Consider the following 11947-nt stretch of genomic DNA (forward strand, 5'->3'; position numbering starts at 1 on the left):
ACATCTTTCACCCTTTAGTTACTACTCTAAAGCACTGAGACATTGTCTCCACAAGGCCCAGTATTGATGGGGACACAGAGATGAACTCAAGAGGGTCTGGTCCCTTAATAAGACCACTATGTAGTGTAGGGGTAGGGGCTTTCAGCACCATCACGGGTGTAAACAGAAGAAAGTCCAGGATGCTGAGGTAGAGAAGAAAAGACTTCAGAGAGTCAGGGGAGACCCCAGAACAAGGAAAGCTTAGTTCTGAGTGTTGGAGGGTAAGTAGGATTTCTGATGTGGAATCCTGGACACTGATAGGCTACGACGGGAGACATTCTCTCAGTGTCGCAATCAGCAACACATTTGTTTTTATCTTACAGCTAGGATGAGTTTGTAACTGATTAGATTTCTTTCTTATTTATTTTTTTATTAAGTCTAGTTGATTTACAGTGTTTCTTCAATCTCTGTTATACATCCAAGTGACCCCATCACACAGAGTTCCCTGTGCTGTAGTGTAAGGCCCCATTGTCCATTCATTCCAAATGTAAGAGTTTGCATCCACCAATTTCTTTCTTTGCCTTGGCTTACAGGAAGGACACAGGCAGACTTGGGGCCCCAACAAACAACTGTGCATGTGTTCATGACATGAATCTTTACCTTTGATTTAATCTTTTTCTTACCATACCTTTTTTTTTGTCAGCCAAGTTATAATTTATTTTCCTATTTCCTTAGATATTTTTACAGCTTCAGTATCAAATGTACCCTTTAAAAGAATAGCCTCTGTAAGTGTAAGCATTGCATTCCATCAGCTCGGAAGAGCATTTATGATCAATGGTTGTTGACTGAGATAATTTTGTCTGTTTTTTTTTCTTTTCAGTTCCTAAAATGTTATTGAAGTCCAGTTGATTTACAATATTGTGATCATTTCTGCTGCACAACAAAGTGATTCAGTTATGCATGTACACACATCCATTCTTTTTCCCACATAGATTATCACAGAACCTTGGGTAGAGTGTAGTGCACAGGGAACTCTACCCAATATTTCTACCATATCTTCTTTTCTCTTTCTCCATCTGTTTTTACAGTCCTATTGTATCTTTCTTCTTTAAGTCATTTCCACTTCCTTTTTGAGTCAATTACAATGGTAGAAAAGATTTTGTAGGATTCTGCATGGTTTGGTGTTTGTGGAATGGAGGATGGGGGAAGAGAGGTGTGACGTTTTCATCATTAGCATGGCATGAGGGATGGATTGAGGCTGAAGCCTGAGAAACAAGTGAGGAGTCCTTCTTTGTCATGTGTATAGATGATATTAAAGGCCTGTAAGGGCAGCAGTTCTGCAATGGACAAGGAGAGAACTGGACTCAAGAGAGAGTGTGGAGATATACTATTATTGCAAGATGATCAGGAGTGGCTTCCAGGAGTTCCTGTTGTGGCTCAGCGGGTTAAGGACCCAATGCTGTCTCTGCAAAAATGCAGGTTCAATCCCTGGCCTCACTCAGTGGATTAAGGACCCAGTGTTGCCACAAGCTGTGATGTAGGTGACAGATGCGGCTCGCATCCTGTGTTGCCATGGCTGTGACATCGCCACAACTGCAGCTCCGACTCAACCCCCGGCCTGGAAACTCCATGTGCAGCAGGTGTGGCCATAAGAAAGAAAGAAAGAAAGAAAGAAAGAAAGAAAGGAGTGACTTCCAGATTTCTAGTTTGAGCTACTGGGTGAATGGCAGGATCCCCCGCTGAAGTAGAGAACAGAAGAAGGAGAGAAATAACAGGCCAGAAAGGAAAATTCCAAGCATAAGTTGAGGTGATAATGGATCATCAGTTTCAGGTAGAGAAGGGAAGGAGGTGAAGTCAGAAGATCTGAGGGACCAGGAGAAAATGGTGGAATTCAGTGGTTACTGTTATGTCTGGTGGAAAAGCAGTAATAATGGAGGAAGAAGGATGGGATGTTGCAGGCAAGACCGTGGGACTGTGAAGCTTACGAACTCACAGGAAGAACTTTGGTGGGTGGTGACCAGGATGTGGTCCTAGGAAGGAGCTGCTCCTGGGGACAGCAGGTGATGGTCACTGAGGTACGGAGGTTGAGGATGAGGATGAGGTTGCAGCTACTTGCCACTAAAAGGAAGATTCTGATGTGTGTGCTGGCAACATGGAAATAATCCAAAGACGGTTGGTAGGTAGAGATACGGAAGGTAAAGTGCATGGTGCCAAATATTAAGAGAGTCAAGAGAGGAGATTGCTGTAAGTGTACAATATAGCACATAGCATGGGGTCAGAAGTGGGAGCTATAAATATGGAAAATCCTTCTTCAATTTAGAGCCCAAGAAAACAGGAGGCATACCAGCACTCCAGATGAAGCAGAGGTGATGGAAATAATTCTCCCTGCTTGCATACTTCACAAGGCTCATGTGTGGACCAATGGGAGCTGCAGATGAAAGTGGAGCTGGAGCACAAACTTCGGAAGTATTGATGATACGGAATCGAAATTGAATCTGCCATACTGATCACTATTTTTATTCATAGGAGTTGGCTCATTGTGGCCTGAGGCTGTTTTCATAAGTCTAATCATGTCCAAAACATAAATTTTGTTGCCATAGAGCCCTGGAATCGCAGCACTGTTACATGATTCATTGGTTCATGATGGGTTGGTACCATCAGAGCACCAGTTAAACATGAGGATGTCGGGTAAAAAATAATATTAAAATTGACATGGATATGTGAAACAGAATTAAAAGTCCACTGACATGTTTAAAGGAAAGTAAGACTTTATAAAAACTTTAAGATTTGTGTGGATACTTTTGGCCACTCTCCCATGTTTAGGGGGATTATATTTTCCCTCCTCTCTGACTGCCAGTGTGCCTGATAGAGGAAAAGTGTCAACAGTCCTAGCCACATGATTCAGATGCTGGGGGCAATTCTGAAAGAGAGTGTTAAAAATTGCTTATTGAGTGTTAAAATTTAACACTTACTGAGAGTGTTAAAAATTGACAGGGTTCCCTAATGGCTCAGCCGGTTAAGGACCTGACATTGTCACTGCTAAAGCTCTGGCTTGAGCTTTGGCAGCGTTCAATCCCTGAACTGGGAAATTATAAATGCTGCAGTTACAGCCAAAAAAAAAAAAAAAAAAAAAGAGGAATGAGGAAAGAAAAAGGGAAGCAGAGCATTGACAGTACAGACAGCTTTCTGAAATGCTGACATAGAAATCTCCAGCCATCCTTTGGAAGTGTGAGCTCTTTGAGGTCTGTAGATGACATCAGGACCATCTCTGCGCATACTCACTGGAAATACCCCAAAGGTCTGACAATTAATAAATTATAGCACATCTTTATGATGGAACATTATTGAAATTCTGATGATGATGTAGACATATATTCAGTTATGTGGAAATAGGAGACACTAATTATTTTTCTTTTTCAGCTACACCCATGGCATGTGGAAGTTCCAGGCCAGGGATCAAATCCAAGCTGCAGCTGTGACCTACACCACAGCTGTGGCAACACCAGGTCCTTAACTCACTGTGCCACAGCAGGAACTCCAAAACATTAATTTGTAAAAAGATATTACAAAGTGCTTCACAAAAAACTCAATTATTATTCATATATATGTCATGGTTATTAGGATATAGATATTAACATTGTTGTTTGAGAGTAGTGGAATTTGTGTATGATTTATGTTTCTTGTCTACAATAAACACATATTAGTGGTGTTATAAACATAGTAATAAGAGAAAATAAATAGAATATCTATGGGGAACTCACCAGAGCATTGTGTCCTAGAAAGCCTTTTTGGGAAGAACAGAAGTTTATCTACGGAGAACAAGTGAGATAAGCATCTTTTTATTCTCATCTTTTCATATTCCTACCCTGGGAAATTGCCCAGCCGGCCTCAGGGCGGTCATAGGTTTTACAGGCTTTCCATACTCTTACTATGCTCTGCAAAATACACCAGACCGCAATACCTGCTCAACTTTGAAGGTCATAGGTAGCTTCCTGGCGTCTAGAGCAAACTGGCTTTATGCTCACATGTTATTTTTGTCCTTTGCTTCTGATCTGAGTCTTGAGGGAAAGGCTTCAAGCCAGCTTTAGAAAGAGAAGCTGCTGTCATTTGTGAATGCAGTTAATTAGAATAACATTTGCTTTTAAGTATTCAATATTTGGCATGATTATCAGACCTAAAGGTTATGTTGTTCTATCAGAGAAGCTGGGCTCCAGGGATGTCTGTTGTCTCCCCAGACTGGTGCTGGCTAAATCTAGGAAGCCGAAGTGCAGAGGAATAGCTGCCTCAGATATTAAATCTGCACATTCTAGCAAGGAAGCGCCACTATTGACAGATGGATTTCCTCCGTGTGGACAAGTGACTGGCTCAAGTCTTGAGACTGTTTTTGGGAAGTGCTGGAGGGAAAGGATGTCCTACTGGGAGTTGTAAGAGGTCCAAGGGTCTGCTTCGGAGGGGAAGTCAGTTAGGGCAAAAACTATTTGAGTGTTGACAGGGCTGGGCCTGCGTTTCTAAGTGGCTGGCAATTAAACTGCCCAATGAAGAGAAAGTTCCTCCACAGGGAGCATAAACCCCCGCCTTACCCCAATTTCAACACTCAGCTGCCACCATCTAAGGGAACTACTTGATGCCTAAGACAGGTGCATGCTGGGAAATAACTCCTCTTCTCTTTTCAAGGTTTTGCTGTGAAAACACCTAATATAACAGCGACAGACGTTCTGTGCCACGGCATGCCATGCATCAGGTGGACATGGTGGGGAAGCTGGTAGGTCGTGCTTAAATAGAATCATCTGCCTTGGAGGGAAAAAAGAATGTGTCTGTTTGGTAGGGGCGTGGGAGAGTAACTGAGAAAGTCGGTGTGGGAACAGTGCCGGCTGCCTCAGGCTGCATTTCTAGGTTATTTTTCCCCCTGAGGAGCACACACATACTGACAATTTCACTCAGAAACTGTAGTTTATTGTAAGAGATGAAAGATGCATGAATAACATTAATGATAATTCTCAATGGGTCCCAGGACTCGTGAAGAGTTTAAAAAGGAAACCATGGTTGCTTACTGGCTTCATGCATTGTGTTTGGAAGGAAGAATTCTGGTGTCGTTGAGTAACTTTCTGTTGCAAATCTTTGGCTTCAATCAATTATTCCTTTGTTTCTCATTAATTCAATTTCCTCTCTCCTTTCTTAAGCTCCTCGCCTGGTTAAGACTGAGAGAAAACTTAAAAGCAAACCAGTCACCGTATGATCATTTGCATTCAGTCTCTTTTAATGGACATCAGAATTTCTGAGGCCAAGGGTGCCAGGTTTTAATAATCTTCAACTTGGCCATTCACACAGCTGTTAAACTGGGCATCTGCACTTTACCGTAGGCCCTTCCCTCCAGTTGGAAATTTGTTCTTTGTGTCTGTTCAGCTAAATTTTACTGAGGCAAATATGTCTGTTAGACTGTAGAAAATTATCCAAGCCTTGGTCTCCACACTCAAGAAGCTCCAGGATGGAGTCCCCATTGTGGCTCAGCAGAAACAAATCTGACTAGTATCCACCAGGACGCAGGTTCGATCCCTGGCCTCACGCAGCGGGTTAAGGATCTGGCGTTGCCAGGATCTGTGGTATAGGTTGCAGATGCAGCTCAGATCCTGTGTTGCTGTGCCTGGCAGCTACACTCCAATTTGACCCCTAGCCTGGGAACTTCCATATGCCATGGGAGCAGCCATAAAAAGACCAAAAAAAAAAAAAAAAAGAAGAAGTTCCAGACTGATTACGGTCCTTAAGTTCCCAATTTCCATCTTCACAAGTGTGGACAAAGAATGTCACCTGCCATTTTTCAGTAAAGGAAGGATGTTGTGGCCATCAGCCACTGACACAGCCCCTTAAATATGACCCTGGGGGGATTCAAAGGAAATGAATGGAGAAAAACAGGATCCTGGCCCTAGACAGTTAAGGTGCATATCAAAGGGACAATTTCAATGAGCCCAGAATCTTGCATCTTCTCTTAGAGAGACAAGCGCTAAATTCCTTAACTTGAAATATCTGGGGAGTTTTGTGTGTCTGTGTGATTAGCATTAATCTTTTGATGTTCCACTACATTTTTTTTTTTTTCTCAGCAAAAACTCCTATATCTCCTGGCTTTCCCTTAACCACTCCCTCAGAGCTGAGAGGCCATATCTGTAAGCCCACTGAATAAAACATAATTCTCAACTTTGAGGTTGTGTCCTTTTTTCAGCTGATGCATGCAGACCTAAAAATATAGGTGAGATTTAAAGAGAAAACAACACCAACACCACCTAAGAGAAAATTTCAGACAATGTGTAGTTAGTGGGAAATAAAAAATGTCATTAATTTGTACTGGGAGTTCCCAGGTCAGTTTCCTGAATGGCTTGAGTGTGGAAAGGACAATGTTAAGAATTCATGGGAGTTCCCCGTGTGACACAGTGGTTAACAAATCCGACTAGGAACCATGAGGTTGAGGGTTCGATTCCCTGGCCTTGCTCAGTGGATTAAGGATCCGATGTTGCCGTGAGCTGTGGTGTGGGTTGCAGACTCAGCTCGGATCCCGAGTTGCTGTGGCTCTGGTGTAGGCCTGTGGCTACAGCTCCGATTCGACCCCTAGCCTGGGAATCTCCATATGCCGCTGGAGCGGCCCAAGAAATGGCAAAAAGATAAAAAAAAAAAAAAAAAAAAGAATTCACCTTCCCCCTTAATTTTTTACTGTTCTGGGGGTTAAGAGGCAAAGGCCCTGGGTATCTCTGAGTCTGGGGGCATCAGTGTTTGGGGTGCTCACTCCATGTCAGTGGTTGAAGGCTGAGGGAGTGGGTTAACTGTGCTGCTGCAGAATGTGGGAACTAGACAGCTGGAACTGCTGGACTCGCTTCAGTCCTGGAAGAGGACAGAATATTGCTGAGGACTAGAGAGCTTCCCACTGAGGTTTTTTCATTTGTGTGCTTTGCTGCTATTGAAACTCCTTTCTCGTCTCTCCTCTGTCTCTGTTGTTTGAGCTGATACATGGTTCCACTGACTTGTAGATTTTGCTGACTGTCTGCTCTTATCTCCACAGGAAAGGAGCTGATTGGTTACTGTTTGGTTCCCTGTGACTGTATGGTATGCCAACTGGAGATTGGCACTTGCTGTCTGCCTCTACAAGGATGGACTCGTGAGCCGCTGCAACTGCTGACCCCCAACACCCCCCTGAAAGGAGCTCAGGATGGGGGTCCAGAGTGACACCCTCTGTGCTCTGGGAAAACTGGCAGAACAGGACTTTAAATAGTTAGATATTTCCAGGTGATAATTTTATGAGCCCAATTCTTGCATCTCCGCCTATCTAGAAAAGCACTAAAATCCTTCACAGTGACATCTGCTCCCTGTGACTAGCAGTAACCTTCACAAGACTTGCAGCAACCTTCTGCCAAAGGTGTGTTTAACTGCTGGTACCCCCTTCACTAAAATCATAAATAACACTGACTTTCCACCCTACCTCTTTGGAGTGGTTTCTCAGAGCTCTCTGAGAGACTGTCTCCCAGGCTATAGTTTTTATTTTGTACCAAATACCATTTAACTCACAATGCTCATATTGCGCTTTTTATTTTTATTTTTTCCAGTTGATAACATCCTATCTATAAAGCCACAACTATTTTATCTGCTCTTGATTGTGCAGGTCAGGACTTTACAGAAGGCTCTGGTGTTCCTGTAAGAGGCAGGGTTTCTCACTCAGGATTTGTCACCAAGGACAGCTCCAAGTTCCTGGCACAACCCAGTAGCATCACACGTACAGCAACCAGCTTCCCCTGCTGGCTGCCTTTGTCCTTTCTCTCCAAGTAGGATCTCTCAGGATCCCTCCCTTCCTGCAGGGGTCTGGACTTCTTACGTGGTAGCTCCAGGCTACAGAGAGAGCAAAAGCAGGTGCTGCTGTCAGAGAAGCACAAAGGCAGACATTCGTTACAGTGGTCAGAACAGCTTACTCTGAGAATAACCATTGCAGGAGGGAAGAGTCCAGCATGAATGGAACTGAATTTCACTGAGAGAAAAGGCAGGAGAGCATAAGGCTGGCATACTACGGGGAAGGCACTGAGGGGTGAGAGGAGGTAGTGGGACGAAGCCTCTGGGTCTACCAATTGGCACTCATTCAGAGAAAAACACACTTCTCAGATCCTGATGACAGGAGGCAGTGGGGCAAGCTGAAGCAAGGCAGCCACTGAAATTAGGCCCTTATATTTCCCCAAGAACTAGGGGCTAGAGCAGCAGTTTTCTCCCTGAACGTTTGCATTCCAGAGAGGAGACTCTTAAGTCCTTGGAGAAATATTCTGGGTAGCAGATTTACATCTCAAAAGGATTTTATAATTGCAAGCTTTCTAAAGTAACTGCTCTGGAGGACATTCAGGGACCTATCTAGCAAGAGAATTCAGCTGGGACAGAAAATATATTCTGGTGGTGTTGAGCTTTCTCAGGCAGATATGTTACTCAGAGGGTGGGGTCATCCTTAGGACGAGGCTTATGCTGCTAGAAGCCTTGCTAGAGTTTGGTCCTCTCCTAGTGCAAGAGGTTTGGACGGAGCCATTGCGTGTGAGCATTTTATAGTTATTCACTGCCAGGCACTCTCAAGCCCTAAGCCCACAAGTCCAAAGCCTCACTTCCTCTACATTCCCTTGATTAAAAGCAAGTCTACAGTCCCAGCCCAGATTCAAAGGGATAAGATTGCTTAAGAGTGAACACTAAGAGGCTGTGTTTATGGGGCTCACAATTGAAACTAAAACCACAGTTGCTTTTGTCTCTATCCATCATGGACCATTCTTATGGGGCAGAATATTCATGCTAAGGCCATAAGCCAACTCCTAGGCAATTGCCTCACTCCCAGGCTCCACCTCCACCCCACTATGGCAAAGGTGGTTGGAATCACCACCATGAACTTGTTGTCAAAAAAACCCCCTCAGTCTCTGTCCACTAGTGCCAAATATAAATGCTGAAATAGTTTCAGGTAAAGGAGAAAAAAAAAATAGCTTCCATCGCTTTGCCAGGCAAAGCAGGCCATAGCAGGTTAATGCCTTAAAGACTGTGCCCTACATTGGCAGAGAATAGGAGATGATCTTATAGTTTAGGAATGGAAAATAGGGCCGCAGATATGGATTGGGGTAGGTGGAAGCTTGCATTCTTCAAAGCTGGTATTTAGTGGACCCAGACTGGTTGTGGCGGTCCTCCTTCTTTCGGAATGCTTCATCAAGTAGTTAACATCTTCCATTTGTTGAAGGTTTTAGTTCTGCAGAAGAGTTCAAAGATATTGTTAGGCATATCCCTGGAGAGGGCAACAGGACCCTGCCCCAAGGCTGCACTGTTGTTTCTTGACTGCTCCTCCCTTTGTTCAGCAACCCCCTCCCTTCCCTGATTAGCAAATGTTTGCACCTGACCTTTGGAACTCAGGGACAGTCATGGAGACTGAAGCTTATTCCCTAAAAAACAAGAAATGGGGGACACAAAGGTTTTTGTGGCCAGGAACCCCATAGGGTCCTGCTCATTTTCAAAATCTCCATTGAGCAAGAAAATCTACACAAAAGACATCCCTCCTGGGAGCTTTTTTGAAATAGGTGTTCTGGCACAGCAGACATTCAGCATTTCATGAGACTCCTTAGTGTTGACAATGAGGCTGGAAATCAGCTCTGATGTTAGGCTCTCAGAGAACAGTTAGTTGTTGTGTGCTAGGGATTCCGAGGTAGATGGACTGCTGCAAATGATTATTTTAAAATATGGCCAGGATTTTTGCTGTGGTTGTAGTTACTGTTGTTGGTTTTCATGGCTTCATGTCATCAGCAGGAAAGAAATCCTACTGGCAGGACCTCAGAATCCTACTCTTCTGCCTTTTTTCTAACTCCGGTCAGTTTTATTGGCACATATGGCAGAAGTTAATACAATTTAATTTGGGGGGACTTGAGGTCAAGTATATGTATCTTCTAGAGCAGCACTGTCATCACATATTCAAAGGGCTCACCTGAAGGGTGAGGCTCTTTCACTCTTTATCAAATTTCCAATATGTGGTTGCAGCTGCACCCCTTCTCCCACAAGAGTCAGGTTAGAATGTGAATGTGAGAGATTATTGCCAACTAAAAAAAAAAAAAATACAACCTGAATGTTGAGAGTTAAGTTGTATTTGGGTCAAAATTAGGACTTAAGCCTGGAACACAGCATCTCAGGTAGCTCTAAGAAACTGCTTCCAAGGAGGCAAGGGGAGGAGCTAGGATATATGAGTTTTTGCAATAATGGGGAGGTAGTAGGAACAAAAGATTTGCAGAAGACCAGATTTACAGATTTGCAGAATGGTGCACAAAACCATTTCTTTGGGAAGATGTGAGCTTACTGGAATCACTCCTTTGACCTGCTTTCCTGAGTTCCCTCAGGGCTCACTGGCCCACCCTTGGGAGTGGCTGTTCTCTCAGGTGACCATGATATCTTTTGTTTTGCCCACTAACTACAGCACGTGAGACAGTATTTCAGATAGCCCTGAAATACTGCCCCAAGGAGGAAAGGGGGAATATCAAGATTTAAGTCATAAAGGTGAAGGAGGAGACGCACGCAGCCATGCACACTTTTTACAGCCGTTCGCTGCTGGTCTCATGAAGGTGACTGCTAGTCACAGACATCAGTCATCATGGAAGGATTTTAGTGTTTTTCTAGATATGAGGAGATGTAAGAATTGGGCTCATAAAAGCTTCCCCTGAAAATATTTAACTATCTGAAGGCCCGTTCTTCCATTTTTTTCAGAGCACAGAGTGCCTCACTCCTGGTCTCCACCCTGAGCTCTATTGGTTGGCAGTTGCAGTGGCTCGTGTTCTACTCCATGTAAAGACTGATGGCAAGTGCCAGACTTCAGTTCGTATTATATATATATATATATATATATATATATATATATATTCGAATATATATATATATATTCAAACAGTCATTGGCTACCCTATACCCTGTCACTACAGGTAGAGGCAAAAACAGTGTTAAAAGGACAGACTCCAGAGTCAAATTTGTATGTGGTTGCCTGTTTCAAACATCTAAAGCTTTAGTATGCATAGAAATCCTCTGGGAATGCTGGTTTGCCACAGAGGCATGTGCAGCAGTGTCATAGACCCAACAAGTTCATGTGCCCAAAGCACAGTAAGGCCAAGCAAACCAAAATGTTAGAGTTTGGAGCAGAGAGAGGTTTACTGAAGGGCCAGGGAAGGAGATGGGTGGCTCCTGTGCTCAAAAGACCCAAACTCCCCCATGCTCTTCAGTAAGAGTTTTCAAAGGCAAATTTGAGCTGAGGACTGCAAGGTGCATGACTTTCTTCTGATTGGCTGTGGGGGAGGGGGAGGTGGTAATAGGGTGGGGCTCCAGGAATCTTGTGCTGACTGAAGTCACCATCCTTGTGGGTGGGGGCCTGAGTTCCTGCAGAAGAACTCAGCGATGTGTATCTGATTATTGTTTGTATCCCCTGAGGAGGAACTAGAGTCCCGTCTTATTGCCACACTGTTGTCACTGGACCGCTTTTCCTCTGTTTCTGTGTCTCCTCACTCCCCTAAGAAGTAACTGTTTGCATCTGGCCTTTGACATCCAGGGAATGTCCAGGAGCTAAAGGTCCAAGAAATGGGGGGCATGGAAAGCCTTTGGTACCTAGGAGGGCCCCGCAGGGTCCTGCTTGTTTCAGTAGACCTAAGCCTAATTATACAGGCTTGTATAATTCACATCCTTGTGTAATCCCTTCCTCTTGTGTGTGGGCTGGGTCAAGTGACTTAGTGGAAAAAGTGCAGTAACAGTGATGGAATATCACTCTGAGAATTGGCTATAAAAGCCTGAATTCTGTCAAGCTCACACTCTCTTTCTAGCTTTCCTTCTGTGAGGCTTCATGCTCAGGAAAGCAGACTGCTGTGTAATGACTAGCTCTCAGGATAAGTTTACGTGGCCAACAGCCTGATACAATCTGAATCCTGCCAACAGCCACATGGACAAGTTTGGAAGTAGA

The 11947-nt window shown here is 43.9% G+C and overlaps 1 long non-coding RNA gene across 1 annotated transcript in view; it reads left to right on the forward strand.

Moving 5' to 3' along the window:
- Positions 1-10071, forward strand: part of LOC106505556 — a 59723-nt gene extending 49652 nt beyond the window's left edge. The window contains exons 3-4 of the long non-coding RNA XR_001300088.2: positions 4654-4741; positions 7025-10071. This is a non-coding gene — a long non-coding RNA (uncharacterized LOC106505556). The remainder of the gene's footprint in view (positions 1-4653; positions 4742-7024) is intronic.

The sequence above is a fragment of the Sus scrofa genome, chromosome 13 (genome assembly GCF_000003025.6).
Source record: "Sus scrofa isolate TJ Tabasco breed Duroc chromosome 13, Sscrofa11.1, whole genome shotgun sequence".
In the NCBI taxonomy this organism is placed as follows: Eukaryota; Metazoa; Chordata; class Mammalia; order Artiodactyla; family Suidae; genus Sus; species Sus scrofa.